Source organism: Musca autumnalis, unplaced genomic scaffold (assembly GCF_047663935.1).
Source record: "Musca autumnalis isolate F117 unplaced genomic scaffold, ASM4766393v1 scaffold_3, whole genome shotgun sequence".
Taxonomy (NCBI): Eukaryota; Metazoa; Arthropoda; class Insecta; order Diptera; family Muscidae; genus Musca; species Musca autumnalis.
Window position 1 is genome coordinate 5,765,339 of NW_027411866.1, and position 24,306 is coordinate 5,789,644.

Genomic DNA, 24,306 nt, shown 5'->3' on the forward strand with positions numbered 1-24,306 from the left:
GAATTTCCAATAATTTGGGGAAGTGAATTTTGAAGAATGCCGCCTAGAGGGGTTTTACTTGTTATGATTGCCTAATAATGAGTGTTGTTTTGATTTTTGGTTGAGAAATGACTTAATTTATGCCAAAGGGCTGTTTTCAGATTGAAAAACCCTCAAAAGTATGTTTTGTATTGAATTTTTGATTTTACCCCTAAAAATAGGCATAGACTTTAGCTCTTTAAAATGTTTAAGCCATTGTTCAGAGTTGTTTTTTTTGGAAATAGTTACGAAACTTGTCCATTGAAATAATTTTAATTTTCTCTATATTGTGAAAGGCATTACGGCTGAAGTTTACAACTTGTTTTATATGTTTTTAATACTTTAACCCCCTAAAGTATGCTTTAAATTCATTTGCCCACTTAAATATGCAATATTTTTCCCACCACAATCCTTAAATTATGCTTTAAATGTTAATTAATTTGTGTGTCACATTTATTAATAAAGTCTTGCTTTTTCTGCCCTACCTTATTTTGACCGCCTTTAATGTGACATATTAATATATAAATACATACAAAAAATGCTTAGGTGTATTGTGTTTGTGTGTAGGTGAAGGCAGACCTTTGTGGTTGTCGCCCACATTTTGTTTAACATTGTGCCGCCGGCTATGGTGAATAAACGTTAATAATAATTTGCACCAATTGTGTTCTTGTTGTTGCTTATTTTTGTGCTTTCCTTCGCTTTACGTTGTGTTTGTTGTTTTGTTTTGCACGTCAATGCAAAAGTTAATTGAGATTTGTTCACCCTCATAATGCTAACTACAGACACATTGAAAGGTAGAATAAAACGAAATGAAACAACAAAATACAGGTAAAGGTTTTTGCAGGTCAAAGGACAGCCATTCTTATTCTTCCATTAGATTTTCACACAGAAATCTTGCAATACAATTACGGTTGGAAGTTGTTCACATTCCCATGACCAACCAACAGGTATAGACTACAACAATTTGTAGACCAATATTTCATTTGATTTACATTCTTCTTTTGTATTAAATTTTATTTTATTTGGTATTCACAAACAAAAAAATGTGAATTTATTAAATATGACAAATATGATTTAATAAATCAATCAATATTAAATTTTATTTCAAATTGTTTTTTATTATTTATTAAATTTTTGGGTTTTGCAATAAAATCCCAATGTTTTGGCAGAAAACATTGATTTGAGGAATATAAAGACCAGTGCAAATGAAGGCCGCTGGAGAAAGTAATATCAAAATTCCTTAATGGAAACATGGGGACGCATGAGGGTCAAACTCTGCACTCAAAATAACATTCATACCAATAATTCTTACTTTAACATAGTTTTTCCAGTATTTCTCAAAAAAAAAAGTCTTTAAAGAGGAGCACTCTCACGTATGAGTTATAACAATTGCTACAACCATACGCTCCATATCCTTACAATTAATAACAATCATACGCCATATGCGTACTTTAAAGCTTCTTCATTATTCTCCTTATATTTTTTCGTCAATTAAACGAAATAAACCCAAATTTTGTTTCATATTTGTATAGAATTATTGTTAAGCTTCTTTGGAAGTCTCCTCAACAAAAGGCCTTTTGTTTTGTGGCATTTCTTTTGTCAAAATTTATTTATTTGATATGTTAACAACAACATCATCATCATCATTGTCATTCACACAAATAGCTTGAGATTTATACAGCCCATAAATCAATAATAGCTTCTCATTTAAATGGTTACAGTGTCATGTCACATCATTACTATGACAGATTGATGGGTAGAATGATGATGTCAAGGGTCAAATTGCTATACAATTAGATTTGCTAGTCATTGACTGAGTTGTAGGGAGAAGCTACTTTATTAAAATTCTACGAAATCTATGAATGTGAAAAATTCTATAGAATATAGGACCTCTTTAGGGGTTCTTTATAGCATAGAAGGCCTCACTAGGGGTCTTCTATAGTAGATCTCTTTAGTGAGTTTCTATTGAATAAAAGACCTCCTTACAGATCTTATATAGAATAGAAGACCATCTTTAAGGGTCTTCTATAGAACAGGAGACCTCTTTAGGGGTCTTCTAAGAATGGAAGACCTCTTTAGGGGTCTTCTATAGAGTAGAAGACCTCTTAAGGGGTCTTCTAGATAATAGAAGACCTCTTTAAAGTTCATCTATAGAATAGAAGACCTCTTTAGGGGTCTTCTATAGAATAGAAGACCTCTTTAGGGGTCTTCTATAGAATAGAAGACCTCTTTAGGGGTCTTCTATAGACTAGAAGACCTCTTTAGTGGCCTTCTATAGAATAGAAGACCTCTTTAGGGGCCTTCTATAGAATATAAGACCTTTTAGAGGGGTCTTCTATAGAATAGAAGACCTCTTTAGGGTTCTTTTTTAGAACAAAAGACCGCTTTAGGGGTCTTCTATAGAATGGAAGACCTCTTTGTCCTATAGAATATAAGACCTCTCTACGGGTCTTCTATAGAATAGAATATACCTCTTTAGGGTTCTTCTATAGAATAGTAGACCTCTTTAGGGGTCTTCTATAGAATAGAAGACCTCTTTAGGGGTCTTCTATAGAATGGAAGACCTCTTTTAGGGGTCTTCTATAGAATAGAAGACCTCTTTAGGGGTCTTCTATAGAATAGAAGACCTCCTTAGGGGTCTTCTATAGAATAGAAGACCTCCTTAGGGGTCTTCTATAGAACAGAAGACCTCTTTAGGGGTCTTCTATAGAACAGAAGGCCTCTTTAGCGGTCTTCTATAGAATAGAAGACCTCTTTGGCGGTCTTCTATAGAATAGAAGACCTCTTTAGGGGTCTTCTACAGAATACAGAATACAGAATGGAAACCTCTTTAGGGGTCTTCTATAGAATAGAAGACCTCTTTAGGGGTCTTCTATAGAATAGAAGACATCTTTAGGGGTCTTCTATAGAATAGAAGACCTCTTTAGGGTTCTTTTTTAGAACAAAAGACCGCTTTAGGGGTCTTCTATAGAATGGAAGACCTCTTTGTCCTATAGAATATAAGACCTCTCTACGGGTCTTCTATAGAATAGAATATACCTCTTTAGGGTTCTTCTATAGAATAGTAGACCTCTTTAGGGGTCTTCTATAGAATAGAAGACCTCTTTAGGGGACTTCTATAGAATGGAAGACCTCTTTTAGGGGTCTTCTATAGAATAGAAGACCTCTTTAGGGGTCTTCTATAGAATAGAAGACCTCCTTAGGGGTCTTCTATAGAATAGAAGACCTCCTTAGGGGTCTTCTATAGAACAGAAGACCTCTTTAGGGGTCTTCTATAGAACAGAAGGCCTCTTTAGCGGTCTTCTATAGAATAGAAGACCTCTTTGGCGGTCTTCTACAGAATACAGAATACAGAATGGAAACCTCTTTAGGGGTCTTCTATAGAATAGAAGACCTCTTTAGGGGTCTTCTATAGAATAGAAGACATCTTTAGGGGTCTTCTATAGAATAGAAGACCTCTTTAGGGGTCTTCTATAGAATAGAAGACCTCTTTAGGGGCCTTCTATAGAATAGAAGATCTCTTTAGGGGTCTTCTATAGAATAGAAAACCTGATTAGGGGCCTTCTATAGAATGGAAGACACCTTAAGGGGTGTTCTATAGAATGGAAGACCTCTTTAGGGGTCTTCTATTGAATAGGAGACCCCTTTAGGGGTCTTCTTAGAATAGAAGACCTCTTTAGGGGTCTTAGACCTCTTTAGGGGTCTTCTATAGAATAGAAGACCTTTTTAGGGGTCTTCTATAGAATAGAAGACCTTTTTAGGGGCCTTCTCTAGAATAAAAGACCTCTTTAGGGGTCTTCTCTAGAATAGAAGACCTCTTTATGGGTCTCCTATAGAATATAAGACCTCTTTATGGGTCTTCTATGGAATAGAAGACCTCTTTAGGGGTCTTCTATAGAATAGAAGACCTCTTTAGGGGTCTTCTATAGAATAGAAGACCTCTTTAGGGGTCTTCTATAGAATAGAAGACCTCTTTAGGGGTCTTCTATAGAATAGAAGACCTCTTTAGGGGTCTTCTATAGAATAGAAGACCTCTTTAGGGGTCTTCTGTAGAATAGAAGACCTCTTTAGGGGTCTTCTATAGAATAGAATACCTCTTTAAGGGTCTTCTATAGAATAGAAGACCTCTTAGGGGTCTTCTATAGAATAGAAGACCTTTTTAGGCTTCTTCTGTAGAATAGAAGACCTCTTTCGGGGTCTTCTATAGAATAGAAGACCTTTTTAGGCTTCTTCTGTAGAATAGAAGACCTCTTTCGGGGTCTTCTATAGAATAGAATACCTCTTTAGGGGTCTTCTATTGAATATAAGGCCTCTTTAGGGATCTTCTATAGAATAGAAGGCCTCTTTAGGTGTCTTCTATAGAATAGAAGACCTCTTTAGGGCCTTCTATAGAATACAAGACCTCTTTAGGGGTCTTCTATAGAATAGAAGACCTCTTTAGGGGTCTTGTGTAGAATAGACGACCTCTTTAGGGGTCTTGTGTAGAATAGAAGATCTCTTTAGGGGTCTTCTATAGAATAGAAGACCTCTTTTGGTGTCTTCTATAGAATAGAAGACCTCTTTAGGGGTCTTCTATAGAACAGAAGGCCTTTCGATGGGTATTCTGTAGAATAAAAGACCCATTTGGGTGTTTTCTATAGAATATACGTTTTTTCCCGACATATTTTTTATTTTGAAGGATAAATATTTCGAAATATTTTTCTCAAGTCTATCAGAGCAACACTGTCCTCCAAAAAAAAAAAACTTGTACTCTTTTTTAAAAACATTATTCTGATTAACTCGCCCTTATTGTGGTTGGGATATTTGACAACTTCTCACCGATGGAGACCGCCTCAATGATAATGTACTGCAGGCCAATTGTAAAGTAATTTTTGTCCTTTTGTTGATTTGTTAATAAGCTTTATTTTCATTATTGTTGTTGTACTTTTTTCCCGAAACTTTTCCCTTTCTCTGTCACGATTTCTTTATAAGTTATTTTTCTAATTGTTATGGCTCACACAATGCAAGCCATTCAGAGACGAACAGAGAAAAACATGTAACGAGTAAAAAGGTCGATATCCTTTTTGCCAATTTCGCCAAAGTAAGCACCCAGCAGACACCCAACCATTCATCTACAGTGGACATAAAATAGGGCAGACTTGGGAGAACCACAAAAAAATGGCATTGCTTATACATTTTGATTACTACAAATGAAAGTGGGTGGTCATAATTTTGCCCTTGGTCCTCATTCATCGTTGCCTCTCTCTCTCTACACATGCATTTGTCTAGTTTGGTGTGGGAAGGCTTTCTTTGTGTCTTTTTACTTTTCGAATGCTAGTCATAACTATGTTGTAGTGGTGGTGGTGGTACACTCATACACACTCATATTTCTAAACATCTAAAATTGAGCGATCGATATCAATGTGGTTGTGCTGTGGTCGTTCGTTTATTCAATGGTGAATAAACTTTATGAAACCGAGATTCTGCAGCAGTGGCTGCTGCGGCAGCAGTAGCCGCAATTTAGCTCGGTTTTCCTAACGTGACTTTGTTACGTTGTAATTTTTTGTCATATCCTGCGTTTAACAAAAATAAAAATGTATTTTTATCTTCTAAAATAATCAATAATAAAGAGGACAAGAGCGACAATAAAAAAGGGGTTAAGAGCCTTTTTTGCTTTTTGCTCGTCGCCATTGTGTCAACACGATAGAATTCTTTTAATTGTATCTACGAAGAAGTACTTAACAATGTATTGGAAATGATGGTCAATGGATATATCATAAATAGACCTTAAGTAATTCATATGGCAATGAAATAATTGGCAATATAAACGATAATAATGGGGGTAAGCAACTAAAAATAGACTACTTACGTGACCCAATGATGACCCCTATGAATAAAATACTTGCAAAGGGATATTGGATATTAAAGCACACAATGTTTAGTTCCTTTTGGTCTACATAGTTATTACGAACTAAATATCAATTTAGAATATTTTTGGGACATAACAAATTGAATATTCTTTACATTCAAAATATCCACTTTTACTGTTTTTATTTCTTATTTGACCTTTGTAAAAAATTCTCAACACAAAATGAGTTCTACAAAAATTTCATTTCGTATATATTCCATAAAAAATTGAATTTGTGCAAACATTCTTGAGGTCCTTTTGCCATTTCTATAGACTCCAAGTAAAGCCATTATCAAATATAAACATTAAAAGCAGCAAACAAAGTATTTCTCATAATGCACTCAATGCCATCATTGTTCCCTGCAAATCAACCACATTTTCCAATTCCTTGGCTTTCTGATTTCTTTACTTCCCCTTCAGCAGGACATATTGAGAATTTTGTTTTATGGATTTTGTAAAGTGCATTTGGTTACATTTTCCATTATGGCCAGGCATTGTCATTTTAGTTTTTTTTTTTGTTATTATATATAGGCACATAATAAAAAAAATATATACACTTATGTATATATATAATTGCTAATGGACTTAACCATTTTTAAGGGAAAGCTACCTCACTTAGTTGATCTGCTGTTTATTGATTAAATTCTAGTTTACAAAGCACTCGTCTTTAAATGCCTAAAATTCGCACGTTTATAATGCCGACTATCATATAATCAGCTGAAAAACAAATGATCCTGTTGATCGGATCGACCTATTGTGTCTCAACAAGACTTGATTACTGCCGGTTAGGGACTTGAGGACTTTCTTCTTACATTTCAGCTTTTCACAGATACCTGTGGCATGTGCGGATATCAAGCGTGGACTGTCAAGTTTGACCCCTACAATCTTTCGGTAGTTAGTGGTCGGAATTACGTTGCCATTGACAAGGACATGCTTAAATCGGCTTTGGATCTTATGTTTGGTTAGGCTATAAGATGAGCAGCTACCGTTGCTTTTAGACAGCCACTTCACTAGAGATAAGAAGTATAGAAGGGAAAAAGGAAGGGAGAAGGACTGGAAAGGGGTAAGAGGAGAGTAGAGATTACAGAGAGATAGGGAAAAAGGGCTTAATAGAACATGTTAAGTCGAAGATGAATCGCCATATAGCCACTTCAGTCTCCTGCAATAAGTTACCATGACTGCGGTATCTATGAAGAGAAAATAATCGCATGGACACCAAACAGCCTGTGTCTTTTGATTGCCAGTCAAGGACGCCGGCAGAGAAGGGGCTCGATTGTTTCAACCTCTTCCACATCTTTACATAGCCTGCAATACTCAGTGTTGTTGTCTTGCCACTTACTTACTTCCCTCTTTTCGAATCATGAAAATCCTTCTAGAATGCCTGTGTGAGTTGCTCCATCACCTTTCACATATGTTCGCGGACCTCACTGGCGCTACATAACTTACCACAGACCCACCTATCGTGTTTCAACTAGGTTGCCTTGTCTGTACCCCAAAGTGCTGCCGGTTAGGGACTTGAGGACTTTGTTCCTACATCTCAGATTGTCACAGATAACTGTGGCATGTGCGGATGACAAGCGTGGACTGTCAACCTTGACCCCTACAATCTTTCGGTACCCAGAAATTCGGACGCTACGCCCGATGTCGGATCCGAAATCGTAACGATATCTTAACGAAAGTTGTATGAAGTGGTTGACATAATTTCGGAACGAAATATCGGAGCGTAATCGGATAGATTTCGGTCGGAATTCGGAAGGAAATAGGAAGAAAATCCTTGGGAAATTCGGAAGGGGAATTTTTTCTTCCGGATTTTCGTACAGATTTCTGAACGATTTTGGAATAATGTATAACAATCGGAGGTACCTTCTGAATCTTTGTACAGATTTCTCAACGATTTTGGAATAATGTCCTATGAATATCGAAGGAAAACAATTTTCTCTGACGCCTCTTTTTATACCCTCAGCATTTATGCTAACGAGGGTATTTACACTTTTAACGGGCAACATGTGTCTCATCGAAATAATGGTTTTAGACCACAAGTATGTTTGGACGAAATGTGTTTCAGATAATTTGGAGTTGATTTAGCCATGTCCGTTCGTCTGTCTGTTTTGCCGGCTGGAGCGCACCATAACTCGCGAACGGATCAACCGATTCGGTCCAAAATTTGGCTTTCGTAATATTTTGTCCAAACTTAGTTTAAATTCGAAGATGGGTCATATCGGTCCACTCCTTCCTTATTGTGCGAAGAGAAATTTGTTTCCGACATATCGATCCGAATTCGTAACGAAATCGGAAGAAAACCATTGGTATATTCGAAGGGAAATTAATTTTCGACATTCTCTCCGAAATCTGAACGAATTCCCCTATGAAAAATCGTATAGAAATCGGAACGAAATCTGAACGATTTTGCTTCCGAAATTGTTCAGATATGTCGGACATCCGACATTTGTTTTTCTGGGTAGTTAATGATTGGAATTACGTTGCCATTGACAAGGACATTTAACTCTGTGCTCATATCCGTAGTCCATTGGTGAACAGAGGGGCCATTAGGATATTAACATATTCCCCAAAATATGTGGAAGGTATCTTTATGACCCCTAAAGAATAGAATATAAGTCTTTATTAGGGGTATTCTATAGAATAAAAACTTCTTTAAGTGTCTCTTATGGAATAGAAGGCAGAAGAAGATTATGTAGAACAGAAGACCTCTGTAGAACATATGACTTTTTTGGAGGTCTTCTATAGAACAGGGGTATTTATAGTATATAAGTCTTTTTTTAAAGGCCTCATACAGCAGACTCCTCTTTAAGGATCTTCAGGTGTAGAAGGGGTCTGTAGAATAGAATACCTCTACTTTAGAGGCCTCAGTTCCATTTACGACTAAGGGTTCACACATATATTCGATTATTCAACTTTTCAAGTTTGACCGGAAAGTGATCTGCTAGACCGCTATAGGGGTTTTCTTTAGAACAAAAGACTTCATTAGGGATCTTCTGTAGAAAGGATCTTTTTAGAAGTCTTCTGTATAATATACGAATTTCTTGGAAGTCTTCTATAGAATAGGGGTCTTTATTGAATATAAGTCTTTTTAAAGGCCTTCTATAGCAGATCCCTCTTTAAGGATCTTCAGGGGTCCTCCGTAGGATAGAAGAAATCTACTTTGGGGGCCTGAGTTCCATGTACGACTGGGGTCCACACATATATTCAATTATCCAACTTTTCAAATTTGACCGGAAAGTGATCTGCTTGACCGGGGTTTCTTTAAAACAAAAGACTTCATTTGAGATATTCTATAGAAAGGATGAGTCTTTTATAGAATTGAAGCCTTCTTTCAGAGTCTTCTATAGGGGCAGATTTAAGGATAGGCGTTTTCTTTTGTAGAATAGAAGGCCCCTAAGTGGTCTTCTGTAGATCTCTTTAGGAGTTTTTGTGGAACAAGATACTTCTTTCGGGGTCTGCTATCACGGTGCCCTTGAACCTACTTTAAATACAAGAAGCTTACACCTGGGAAGTTTTTTCGGATTCTGAAACTACAATGTTCATAAATGAGAAAAATCACAAAAAAAAAATCGACGCAACGCTTTTTGAGTAAATCGAGGTCAAAGTTCACATTTTTAGGGCTTTTTTAGGTTTCCATGATTTTGCTTGGAAATCGCACGTCATATGAAGTCGGGTTTAAAGAAAATATGGTAGCTGTGAAAATTCTATACAAGATTGACTTTTATGATGTTTTCGTAGGTTTTACCGTTTTTGAGATATGGAAGTTGAAATTGGTACAATGCACTGACTGTATCGCCTCCTTATAAAACAATGTCAAGCACGATGCGCCTTAACTAATTTTAAACGAAAATCGCTTACACCTGGGAAGTTTTTGTGGATTCTTAAACAGCAAAGTTCATAGATGAGAAAAATCTAAAAACAAGAAAAAATCGTTAAAGGGATTTTTAAATAAACCGCGGACAAATTTCCCATTTTTAGGTTTATTTTTGGTTTTCGCGATTTTGCTTGGAATCCGCAAGTCCTAACGAAATGTGGCTAAAGGAAATTTAGTACCTGTGAAAATTTTCTGGAGGATTGATTTTTATGATTTATTCCTAGGTTTTACCATTTTCTGGATATAGAAGTTCAGGTCACATTTTTAGGGTTTTTTGGTAAGTCGGTAAGTCTTATCGAAATGGGACTAGAGAAAATCTTATAGCTGTGAAAATTCTCTACAAGATTGGCTTTCGTAATTTTTTCTAAGTTGTACCATTTTTGAGATATATAATTTTAAGTTGGGAAATTGCAGTTATGACCTTTTTTATAAGGAGACGATAGAGTCAGTGAATCGTCCAAATCTGAACTTCTATGTCTCAAAAGTGGTAAAACGTACGAAAATATTGTAAAGGATAATCTTGTAGAGAATTTTCAACATTTTCTTTAGTTCCATTTTGATAGTGCTAGCTCTCATAATCCATTTATTAATTTTGAGATACTGTGGCGTATAACTACTGACAACAGTCATACGCCTACCTTCACAGTTATGGAAATTAACTACTCGATATTTACCATAATTTTTAGAGTTCGTCGAAACTCTCATTTATTTATTTTGAGATAATGTGGCCACATTGTATTACTACTGACAACAGTCATACACCAATTTTGACATCTTTATGTAAATTAGATACTTGATGGACATTCGACTTATGGCATAATTTGTAAATTATTCAGAACTCACATTGAATTCATTCATAAACATAAATTATATAAATTATTTATCGAAATTTCCCCCATTTTTTTAATTTATTTAAGATACTGTGGCGTATAACTACTGACAGCAGTCATACGGCTACGTTCACATGCATTTTTTAATTTAATTTTTTAATATAATTTGAGACTTATTCGAAACACTCATTCTCCATTTACTAATTTTGAGATATTGTGGCGTATAACTACTGACATCAACCATACGCCTTCTTTTATATTTATATGGACCTTTCTCACAACTTTAAAGTTATAGTTTTCAAGCAAAATTTTGAAAACCTAAAAGCCCCGAATGTGAATTTGACCGCAATTTAATTAAAAAGCGCTCCGGCGATAGATGACTTCTTTATGGGTCTTCATTAGAATACAACATCTCTTTAAGGGTGTTTTATAGAATATAAGTCTTCTGCGGGGGTCTTTGGTAAAATAGAAGACATCTATAGGGTTCTTCTACAGGAAAACGGGTCTTTAGGGTTTTTTGTAGAACAAAATATCTCTTTAGGGGTCTTCTGTAGAACAAAATACCTCTTTAGGGGTCTTCTGTACAATGAAATATCTCTTTGGGATCTACTATAGAATAGTCGACCTCTTTGAGGGTATTCTTTGGAATATAAGACTCCTTTAGAATACAAAACCTCCTTAAGGTTATCTTATGGCTATCTTAAGTCTTCTTAAAGGGTCCTCTTTAATAGTCTCTTATAGAATAAAAGTCTTAAAGGGTCTCTTGTGGAGTAGAAGATTATAGAACTCTTAAGACGTATTCGATACCATACGTTCCAGAGATATCAGCGCACATTGGGGTACTCCCAGTTTCACTCTACTGGTCTTGTACTTCTTATTCGCTAATTCCATGCACGAATGTTGTGCACAAATACAATCCATTATCCAACGTTTCAAACGTGACCGGAGACTAGTCAGCTCGATGTCTTCAAACAGTAACTATTTCTGATCCTGGGGAGAAGTAAAGTCTTAAGAATTTTTGCTACTTGTGACAAACGCGGAACCGGTCTTTACAAGTTGAGGACCTTCGTTAGATACTCAACTCCCGGCTCATCCAGCTGCTTCAGTTATACAATGGTGATACCATTAGGAACTAACGCTTTATCCATTGAAAATTGTGGTGGTTCCTCATCGGCGGGAAGATATCTAATGTGATGTTTTACTCTTCTTTTCGCCAATCCTTGTGTGCTCGACAAATTTTCGCTTTAAATAAATTGCGCACCTCTTTCGGTCAGTCAGTGTAGTGTTGCCGTATACATATACATATATGGTGGGTGAATGTGGGTGATTCTGCAGGTTCAGGTGTAGATGATTCATCAGTGGGGAAATTTGATACTTGGTCGACGATTCGGGAACATAATGGAATGCTGATGGTTTGTCTTTAACTCGATGCGTTGATGATGATTTGAAGATATTTAAGTATTCAGAAATGCGATGTATTAGCCGTTCATGTGTAGATGATCGGTAAAACGATGTATTCGGCGTGTTTCTCAAAAAATAATCTTAAAATACCAAGTTTTTTGGTCTTTTCCTCCTTGGAAACTTATTTAAAAAAAATTTTATTTGATCTCCCTCGAAGACAATATTCCATATATGTAGACCAGGATTTTCTGTGGAATCTCCATAGAACAAATATTTTTTTAAATCCAAGCTTATTGGTCAGATTACCATTAAAATATTCTCAAAAGTCCAAGCTTACTGGGCAATTCCTCCATGAAGAAATAAAAATTAAACTTTTATTGTTCACCTGATCTTTGCAAAAATATTCTAAGAAATCTTCTTTCTTTTGGACAAACGGCCATTAAAAAAGAAAATAAAAAAATCTACTTGTTTATTTTATCGGAGAGTTGGCCTTCCGGCTTTCTAGTAGGGCCATGTTCATTCTTCATTCATTTGATACGTTTTGCTTGTTGTTACCATCAACATAGCCCTAATGTTGTTTCTTTCTTAAAGTTATTTTGCTTAAATTATCCTGATAACATTTTTCCAAATGGTCAAGCGTCGTCAATCTAACCTCCATTAAGATAAATTTAGATTGACGTTGCTCTAGTTGTTTCCTTGACGATGAAACTGCACAATTTTTCCTTATGTGGAATATGCATTGTAATTGCCTGGTATTTTTCTCTTTAGGAAATTGCTTTATCATGTAGAGGTTGTTTTTTTTCTTTAGTTTGTGAAAGTGTCACATCATTGCATTTAATTTTGTTTCCTTTCGCATTTTCAAAAGGAAGAAAATCTCCAACAGAATGCAACTCATATGCATGTTTTAATGTCCTTAAGGCAAATTTTCCTATTCACTGGGAAAAATGTCAAGCCATAGGAAAGGAAGTCATATGGCTTTTGTGAAACAATAACAACAATACTGGGAATGAATTATCATTGTGGAATTGTCGGGAAGGTTTCCTTGTAGGATGGCAAGTTAGTGCTTTTAGCTTATTTAAATGTAATAAAAATGGGTTATAATGGACTTTTATATCTTCTGCACTTTAAAAGAGTTGGATGACGTTTTTGTGCCTAATCTGAGGTGTAATTACTTCTTTCTCTCTGATGGCGTGAGTTTTTTTACTTTAGTATTAATTGCAAGCAAAATAAATAAGTTATCATCATCATCATTTCTTTCTCTATTAAGTTTGAGATACTGTGGCGTATAACTACTGACAACAGTCATACGCCTACCCTTACACTTATATGGAAATTAACTACTTAATAGACATTTTAGACAATTTTTAGAGTTCAACGAAACTATTCCAGTTATTTATTTTGAGATAATGGGGCGTATGATAACAGTCATACGCCTATGTTGTCATTTCCATGTAAATCAGCTACTAGATGGACATTCGGCTTATCGCATAATTTTAAACTTGTTTACAACTCACATTAAATTCATTCATTCATAAACATGAAGAAAATAAATGAAAAATAAATAACAATTTCCCCCATTTATTAATTTTTAGATATTGTGGCGTATAACTACTGACAACAGTCATACGCCTACGTTCACATGTATGCATTTATTAATTAACTATTTTAATGGACAATCGGCGTGCCATATAATTTAAGACTTATTCGAAACTCTCATTTTCCATTTATTAATTTTGAGATACTGTGGCGTATAACTACCGACAACAGTCATACGCCTACCTTCACAGTTATGGAAATTAACTACTGGGTATTTACCATAATTTTTAGAGTTCGTCGAAACTCTCATTTATTTTGAGATAATGTGGCGTATGGCTACCGACAACAGTCATACGCCAATTTTGACATCTTTATGTAATTAGCTAGCTTTGTAAATTATTCAGAACTCACATTGAATTCATTCATTTATAAACATAAGTGATATAAATTACTTATTGAAATTTCCCCCATTTATTGATTTATTTAAGATACTGTGGCGTATAACTACTGACAGCAGCCATACGCCTACGTTCACATGCATTTTTTAATTTATTTTTTAATATAATTTTACACTTATTCGAAACTCTCATTCTCCATTTACTAATTTTGAGATATTGTGACGTATAACTACTGACATCAGCCATACGCCTTTGACTTAGAACTACTGACAACAGTCATATGCCTACCTTCACACTTATAGAAATTAACTACTTTATTTACCATAATTTTTAGAGTTCGTCGAAACTCTCATTCATTTATTTTGAGATAATTTGGCGTATGACTACCGATAACAGTCATACGCCAATTTTGACATCTTTATGTAAATTAGCTACTTGATGGACATTCGACTTATCGCATAATTTGTAAATTATTCAGGACCTTTCACACAATTTTAAAGTTATTCGGAACTCACATTCAATCCATTCCCTGAAATAAATATAAAAATATTTTTCAATTCCCACTTCTCATATCTCGATCATCAAATGAAATTATTTTTTTACATTTAAATAACCAATAGCTTTCCCCGCCAACTGACATTGTATCAAGTAAAAAAAATAAATAAAAACAAATTACAAATGATTACAAACAACAATCCTTGTCCATGTCCACATGAATATCAACGAACCATGGTTGGCCATCGTTGGCAAAACATTGCATGGATCCTTTAATTTATGTTAAGCCTCCGCGCTTTATGATTTAAATTCTGGTATAATTAATTGATGTCAATATTTTTATAATGTGTTTGTACAGATTTGTCAGCGAGCAACAATAACAATAATCATCCATCCTCATTCTGGTTCACATCATGGATACATCGGTTGTGTCCACATCACATGCTTCCATGGGCATGTGTGTTGCATTGTGGAGCGGATTGCATCCAATTAATTGGGCGGCTTTACGAGCGTATTATTTATTTTAAGCTTTTTATCACTCTACCCATTACAAAATACCTTACATTTACCTGTGAGTGCATGTGTGTGTGTGTGCAGCATGTCCAAAGGATTATGTATTTGGCCTAAAGCATTAACAAACAAACACACACTTGAGCACACACACGCACATGCATATGATTCAGTCAGCTGTAGTTAAAAGATAGTTATTTTAAATTAAAATCATTTGCAATTTAATGTTGATAGGAGGAATGAGAGAGATAGAGAAAAACATTTACTTAATTGAGGCATAACATTAAATTGTTGAATAAATGAAATTGAGTAAATTATGCTTCAAGGCAAAATATGTAGTTAATTTAAATCTTGGAGATAACAATGATAAAAGGGAGAGCTAAACAGGCTATCGATGTCTCATTGTGCAAAACAACACCATAGAAACAATGAGAATAATTTATTTAATTTTTTCCAAAACTGAGGCGTATGACTAGTGACCCTAGTCATACGCCTACGTTATTATGTAGAAGGAAATTTAATTTTTTAATGAATATTTCGACGTATCTGCTACTTTAGATTTACCTAGGGGAAAATATGACTGCAAAAATTGAAAGTTTGTACCCGATAATATAGGAAACCATCTCTAAAAAGGAATTCTTGCAGATCAAGCTGAAACCTGTTGAAGTATCTTGACGAAATGTACTTTGATATGCTCAGAAGTCTTTGTGATCAAAGCAATATTCTCTTAAAAAGCAAAATTGCCAAAAAACGGTGCAACAATTCTGGTGTAGGAAAACGAATCAGGACTCAATTGGCAGTACGCAAAATGTCCTGTGGTAGTAACATAATTAAATAAAGTGCCTTGAGCTTTTAGAATACCTGATCTCAGCATGTATTGTTTATCTGGTACTACAAATATATGTAGCTCTTTCGTTCGGAGGCTAGACTGATTACCAACGGTGGGCAGATATAGGTACAACTTAATAGCAGGATCTCTTATAGAATATAAGTCTTCCTCAGGGGTCTCCTGTGGAATAAAAGACCTCTATACGGCTCTTCTATTCTCCTAAAGACCTTTATAGGTGCCTTCTAAGGAATGGAAGGCCTCTTTATCGGCCTTTGTAGGGTTCTTATAGAATATAAATCATATTCAGGGTTCTTCTATAGAAAATAAGATATCGTTATGTGGTTTTTATACTATAGAGGTCTTTTTTGGGTCTCCTATACAATAGAAGATTTCTTTAGTGATCTTTTATGGAATTGAAGACTTCTGTAGGGGTCGTCTATAGAACAGAAGACCTCTTTAACGGTATCTCACAGAATATAAGTCTTCTTCTGAGATATTCTGGACAGATATACATAGGTACAACTTAATTCCTCCGTTTTAGTCATGGCGCCAATTATATACCAGGGTTTATTATTAAGTGTAGGGAGAAATCTCGTCTGAAGGACCTTTGGAATCTGCAAGTCCACTGATTTTATTTCCTACTGAGAATATAAACATTATGTGCATATTTTGAATATTTGTTTCTCTCTGAAAACCCAAATTGTCTCATCGTACCCAATTCATTTAAATTACCTTATTGGAAATTCCAGAAAAGTATAGCTCAGGAAGCGCTGCTTTATAAGGGCTATTACAAATTTAGCTCCATAATATCTGCAAGCAGAAGACCCTCTAGTAAAAAAAAAATGTTTGCAATTTTTCGTTCGGAAGCTAGACAGACTATCATGGGTGCACATGGGAACTACTTAAATTGCAGAGTATAAGTGATGACAACAATTATACGCCAGGCCTAACTCGGGCAAAGTAATGAGAGATCTCTCGTTGGAAGGTAATTTGAAATCAGCATTATAACTGAATTCAACATATAATCGTTGTGGATATATTTTCAATATTTCTCTGCCAACTAAGAGTCTAAAATATCTCATGGAACCGATTTCAAAAATGAGAAGTGTTGTGGTGTATGAGTTGTGACAATAATCATACGCCTAAGATTCAATAGACGATTTTTGTTAAATATAAATTTGTGGAGATACATTTGTGTGTCATCAAAATGGGCAATTATGGTCATATCCGCTAAAAAGGTACCATTAATACCCGAAATACCTACCGGAAGGTCTGAGGACAATTGCAATTGTGGGATACGAATCATGAATTTTAATGATGAATGAATTAGAATTTTATCCTGTTGGTTTCGTACTACGTTTTACACATATTTCCGACTCAGCGATAAAAAAAGTAGATAGCTCCCCTCCCTCAATTTAACACAGAATTGGGTTGAACATTTGCTTGAGACATGTATTGTGGCGTATGAGCCATATCAATATGTATACGCAGGTTGATTCTCAAGGCACTCGGAACTATTTTGTTCGCTAAAGAAACAAAGAATTACAGATACTCGTGAGTTAACAGGTGCTCTACCAATATATGGAAATTGTTGAGGGGTGACCCCCAATAAATAAAAAAAAAAAACTGAAACATCGATCGATTTCATTTTTAAAGTTTTTGCGTGTTTTATGACCAGAAAACGTTAGTTTTCTAAGCCAATAATTGAAATTGTAACTATCTAATATTTAAAACAATATTTAGAAAATCGATCGATGAATGACTAGAACATTATGTACTTATGGCCTGTTTCACTAAGACGATTCGAATACAAAATCGTTCGAAATACTACCACACGTCCGTCTTTTGGAAAATATTTGAATTATTTTTATTTTCAATAAAACAAACATTTCCTACAACAATAGGAGTTTGGTAGTAATTCGAATGAATTTGAATTCGAATCGTCTTAGAGAAACAGGACTTTAGTAAGCCCACATAAATATATGACAATCGGATAATTAGTTTTCGAGCTAGAGTTGGCACCGCAAAACGCTTCTACAAAGTTTCAAACGCGATTTTCTCGAAATGGCATTTTTGAATGCGGTTCCCACTGTAGGTCTAAAGCGGATGATCCGATCTTTATATGTTTTTGTGGAATTATTATACACATAAAAACGTTGTCCGTAAACAAAAGACTTAAAAAAAATTGTGGGATTTTTTGCGAGAAATCTATTAATTTTTTTAAGTTAAAATCGAAATTTTGATTTTTACCATTCACATTTTTTTTTTTAATTCCGTTTCGCCCAAGGGCAAGATTATTAGGTTCTTAATGAGCGCACAATAACACATGCTGATCGGTTTATTCATTTTCGAGCTACAGTGGGCACCGCAAACTGCTTTAGTAAAACAGTGTTTCGTAGGCGGTCATTTGTCAAAGTCGCCATAACCCCTTAAGCGGCTTAGTTGCAACATATATTGTGACGTATGAGTAGTGACAGTATTCATACGCCTATGTTCGTGTAGCCAATATGGAGGGAATGATCATAAAATTTAAAAAATTTATATGTGCCTTTTGTGTAATATTCTTTGTATCATTGAGCCAGCCCAAGCGGATATATACTTATTCTTGTTATTTAGCAAATGAATTATCGATTAGACAATTTAAGGAATGTTTAAAATGCATTTATATATTGAATTTTGAATATAGTTGGTCTGCGGTTTTTGATATGAAAGGTTTCAACACTTGTTTCTTGGGGGAACGAAATAAGAAATACATATGTAATATTGACATATGGTGGCGTATGACTTCTGACAATGTTAATACGTCTACGTTTTCATAACCCAAACTTTGATACAATTTTGCGATGCGTATAAGTGGCGTATAAGTCATTACAATACTAATGCGTCTACTTTTTTAAGGATTACAAATTTTATTTTATAAAACTGGCAATAAAAATGTTCAGTTATTCAGAATTATTTGGAAACCATTTAACATAAAACAAAATTTTTCCAATTTTTATTATTTCAATTTCAAAATGATTTCTTCAGAATTTTTTTTCTCTTGATATCATTGCAAATGAATTATCGATTCGACAATTAAAGGAATGTTTAAAATGCATTTATATATTGAACTTTGAATATAATTGGACTGTGGTTTTTGATATGAAAGGTTTCAAAGCTTGTTTCTTTGGGGAACGAAGTAAGAAATACCTAAGTAATATTGACATATGGTGGCGTATGACTTCTGACAATGTTAATACGTCTACGTTTTCATAGCCCAATCTTTGATAAAATTGTGAGATGCTGTAACGTATAAGTTATTACAATACTAATGCGTCTACTTTTTTAAGGATTGATTATATATTTTATTTTATTTTATGTTATTTTATTTTATTTATTTTTTTTTATTTTTTTTATTTTATTTTATTTTATTTTATTTTATTTTATTTTATTTTATTTTATTTTATTTTATTTTATTTTATTTTATTTTATTTTATTTTATTTTATTTTATTTTATTTTATTTTATTTTATTTTATTTTATTTTATTTTATTTTATTTTATTTTATTTTATTTTATTTTATTTTATTTTATTTTATTTTATTTTATTTTATTTTATTTTATTTTATTTTATTTTATTTTAATTTTATTTTATTTTATTTTATTTTATTTTATTTTATTTTATTTTATTTTATTTTATTTTATTTTGTTTTAATTTTATTTTATTTTATTTTATTTCATTTTATTTTATTTTATTTTATTTTATTTTATTTTATTTTATTTTATTTTATTTTATTTTATTTTATTTTATTTTATTTTATTTTATTTTATTTTATTTTATTTTATTTTATTTTATTTTATTTTATTTTATTTTATTTTATTTTATTTTATTTTATTTTATTTTATTTTATTTTATTTTATTTTATTTTATTTTATTTTATTTTATTTTATTTTATTTTATTTTATTTTATTTTATTTTATTTTATTTTATTTTATTTTATTTTATTTTATTTTATTTTATTTTATTTTATTTTATTTTATTTTATTTTATTTTATTTTATTTTATTTTATTTTATTTTATTTTATTTTATTTTATTTTATTTTATTTTATTTTATTTTATTTTATTTTATTTTATTTTATTTTATTTTATTTTATTTTATTTTATTTTATTTTATTTTATTTTATTTTATTTTATTTTATTTTATTTTATTTTATTTTATTTTATTTTATTTTATTTTATTTTAATTTTAATTTTAATTTTAATTTTAATTTTAATTTTAATTTTAATTTTAATTTTAATTTTAATTTTAATTTTAACTTTAATTTTAATTTTATTTTATTTTATTTTAATTTTATTTTAATTTTATTTTAATTTTATTTTATTTTATTTCATTTTATTTTATTTTATTTTATTTTATTTTATTTTATTTTATTTTATTTTATTTTATTTTATTTTATTTTATTGTAGTTTATTTTATTTTATTTTATTTTATTTTATTTTATTTTATCTTATTTTATTTTATTTTATCTTATTTCATTTTATTACTTTATTTTATTTTATTTTATTTTATTTTATTTTATTTTATTTTATTTTATTTTATTTTATTTTATTTTATTTTATTTTATTTTATTTTATTTTATTTTATTTTATTTTATTTTATTTTATTTTATTTTATTTTATTTTATTTTATTTTATTTTATTTTATTTTATTTTATTTTATTTTATTTTATTTTATTTTATTTTATTTTATTTTATTTTATTTTATTTTATTTTATTTTATTTTATTTTATTTTATTTTATTTTATTTTATTTTATTTTATTTTATTTTATTTTATTTTATTTTATTTTATTTTATTTTATTTTATTTTATTTTATTTTATTTTATTTTATTTTATTTTATTTTATTTTATTTTATTTTATTTTATTTTATTTTATTTTATTTTATTTTATTTTATTTTATTTTATTTTATTTTATTTTATAGAATTGGCAATAAATATCTTTAGTTATTCAGAATTATTTGGAAACCATTTAGAATAAAACAGAATTTTTACAATTTTTATTATTTCCATTTTTAAAAGATTTCTTCACAATTTGTTCTTCTCCAATATGTTAACATTCAGTACTAGGAAATATCATTGAACTTTTCTTTTGACAGTTTTATTTGCTAAGAGCTTATCCTAAGCATGTGTCGAGTGTAAGAAAATCCTGTCGTTTGTCGTATCAATAGAAAATGGAAGGACGATGACAGACCAAAAAAAACAAAAAAAAAAAAAAAAAAAAAAAATTGTAAAATATCTGTGAAATGGAAAATATGTTATTTGGTACAACTTTTGTCAAGTTAAACCAAAGGAAAAGTGAACAAAAAACAAAATTTGTGAAATTCTAAAAAAATAGATTTATTTATAGCATATGCGATTATGATATATTATATTGACATAGAAAGAAGTTTGTATTTTCGAGAAAATGTTTCGTTTGATTGATATAATTATGAATTTAATTCTAAAATTAATTTCATAAAATTGTATCATTTAGTTATCATCAAACAAAGGCCACAATAAATTTATTGATTTATTTTTTGAAAAAAAGTGGTTAATTTTATTATAAATAAAATAGGAATTTTTATTTACATACGCCTAGGTCTATCAAACTTAATGTAACAATATAATAAATAGGTATTTGTTAAATAAGAACAAATATGTACCCTTAATTGGCTAGAGCTGCCGTTGCTTATGATTTTTAGCAAATTCATTATTAATACATATAATAACAAGTAAGAAAAGCGTTAAGTTCGGTCAGGCCGAACTTTTTATACCCTCCACCACAAATTTCAGCCATTTCGGTGGATTAATGTGGCCACAAACTTCAAAATACCGAAATTCGGAAGGTACCGTTCTATGTGGGCTATATCATGGCGTGGACCTATACCTACAAATTTCTGGGGAAAAAGTTTTATACGCCTAAAGAAGACTAAATACCAAATTTCAGCCATCTCGGTGTGATAATGAGGCTAAAACGTTCAAAATATCGAAAATCGGGAGATATTGTATTATAGGGGCTATATCAACACGTGGACCTATATAAACATTTTATGGTAGAAATGTTTCTTAGCCTCTGGAAACACAAAATACAAAGTTACAACCGATTCTTTGGTCAAATGGGTCAAATACATTCAAAATATATTAAAATGACGCGTACTTTATATGGGGCTTTATATGGGGGCTATACCAAAACGTGGACCTATATAACCCAACTTTGGTAGGAATATTTTCTGGCCTCTGGAGACACAAAGTACCAAATTACAATCAATTCGGTGGTAAAATGGGCCAAATATTTTAAAAATTCCTTAAAACGACGACGCGTCACGCGTCATTTTGTATGGGGGCTATACGAAAGCGTGGACCTACATAGCCCGTTTTCAATACCAAAAGTCCTACGTAAATATAACATATTTTCCCAAAATTTCATCAACCTACGTCAATCCGTTCGGACGCTAGAGTGATTTCCACAGACGGACAGACGGACAGACAGACAGACGGAAGGACATGGCTATATCGATGTAGAATTGCACGCTGATCAAGAATATATATACTTTGTGGGGTCTACAATGATTATTTCGAGTAGTTACAAACGTAGTGACAAACTTAATATACCCTCATCCTATGGTGGAGGGTATAAAAAAAATACAAAATTCAATCTTTTCCTCAGTCACCATTATATAGAATAACTACCAATTTCATTAGATTTCCTTGCGGAAACCACCCAGCGTATAATTGTTATTAATTGAAAATTCAATTAAGGACAATTATACGCCATAGTGGTTGCCAGTTTTTTGTTCATATTCAATATACTCTTACATATTGATTTTAAAAATACCATAGGTAATCCAATAATACAACTACAAAATAACAATAAACAAGTAAATGTACTACAAATCACTGAATAGAGAAATATTATATAACAACACAAGTACATACACAAACCCACATATCCTTCTAAATGAATGGAAATATTCATTTTGTTTATCTACAACTGGTTCACATGGTGCAAAAGGTATTGAGCAAAATTTGATTAAAATATTTTTAAAATGTTTTTTTGTTCATGACAATGACATTTTCAGGCTTTGTAGCTGTGTACACAGGATAAGAAACATTGAGAGGGTTGGATAATGTACAAAAAAAGGCAAACATATTGTGGTTGTCAACAACAATATATAGTGGAATTCATTCTCACATGCAGACTATATGCATACTTTCGGGTGTTGAAAAGAAATCAATAAAAAACCATTGATATTTCCAATTCAGTGAATTGTTTTTTATATTATTTTTAAAATTGCATGCATAATTTCATTTACCTATCATTCATTATATATCTATATTTTTCTATATGAAAATGTAGCTGAGAGTTAGTTTTCTCACTAAAGCACACATATAACGTGTCCTGTTGGTGTGTGACAAGCCATACATCTTTGAAATTACTTTGAAAAAATACCAACTCAAGGCTGTAGTTTAATGCAGAACAATTTAACAACATTAAGAAAACAATTTTATGTTGTATATAGTGCTGCACAGAAACTCTCACCTTTCTCGCCAAGTATAAATTCTATTAAGAAGCAACTTTTTCAGCATTAAATTAAGTTTGACAAGATTGTTTAAATTTTCTACATACAGGTAAGAGAACTTCATGTACAGAAATTTGTTTCTGTTTGGGGAAAAGTTGAATTAGTTTTCTTTGTTTCGAGAAAACATTGTATGTTATACACAAACGATTGTAAAGACAATAGTTAATACAAAATTTTACTCAATGTTTCTCTTTTACTCAAATTTTGACAAATGTATAATTGAGAGGTTGCTAAGCATTACTGAGGAAATTTGTACAGTAAAATTTAGTAAGTACAAGGACAGACCTATTATTATATAAATTTCCCCCATTTATTAATTTATTTGAGATACTGTGGCGTATAACTACTGACAGCAGTCATACGGCTACTTTCACATGCATTTTTTAATTTAATTTTTTAATATAATTTTAGACTTATTCATTCTCCATTTACTAATTTTGATATATTGTGACGTATAACTACTGACATCAACCATACGCCTACTTTTATGTTTATATGGAAATTATTTTTATGGACCTTCGCATAATTTTAAAGTTATTCGGAATTCACATTCAATCCATTCACTGAAATAAATATAAAAATATTTTTGAATTCCCTCTTCTCATATCTCGATCATCAATTGAATTTTTTTTCATTTAAATAACCAATACATACAGGCAAGAGAACTTCATGTACAGAAATCAGAAACATTTTTGGACACCCTTGACGTATGACTATTATTAAGAGATTTTCCACCAAAGCGTACGAGTCATTAAATAAATAATAAGTATACGCATAATATCTATGGCAGTTAAAGCAAAATATATATACAAGTCTTATACAATATAACTATATATTGTAAGTCCTATACAGAACATTTGGGCAATAAACCGAACTAAGAGTTGATTTTCCAACCTTCCTAAGCATTAGTTTGTCTTAAGTGTTATCTTT

The 24,306-nt window shown here is 31.9% G+C and overlaps 1 protein-coding gene across 7 annotated transcripts in view; it reads left to right on the forward strand.

Moving 5' to 3' along the window:
* The window catches only part of Pde9 (phosphodiesterase 9), a 404,593-nt gene that overhangs the window by 145,017 nt on the left and 235,270 nt on the right, over positions 1–24,306 (forward strand). The window lies entirely within an intron of this gene.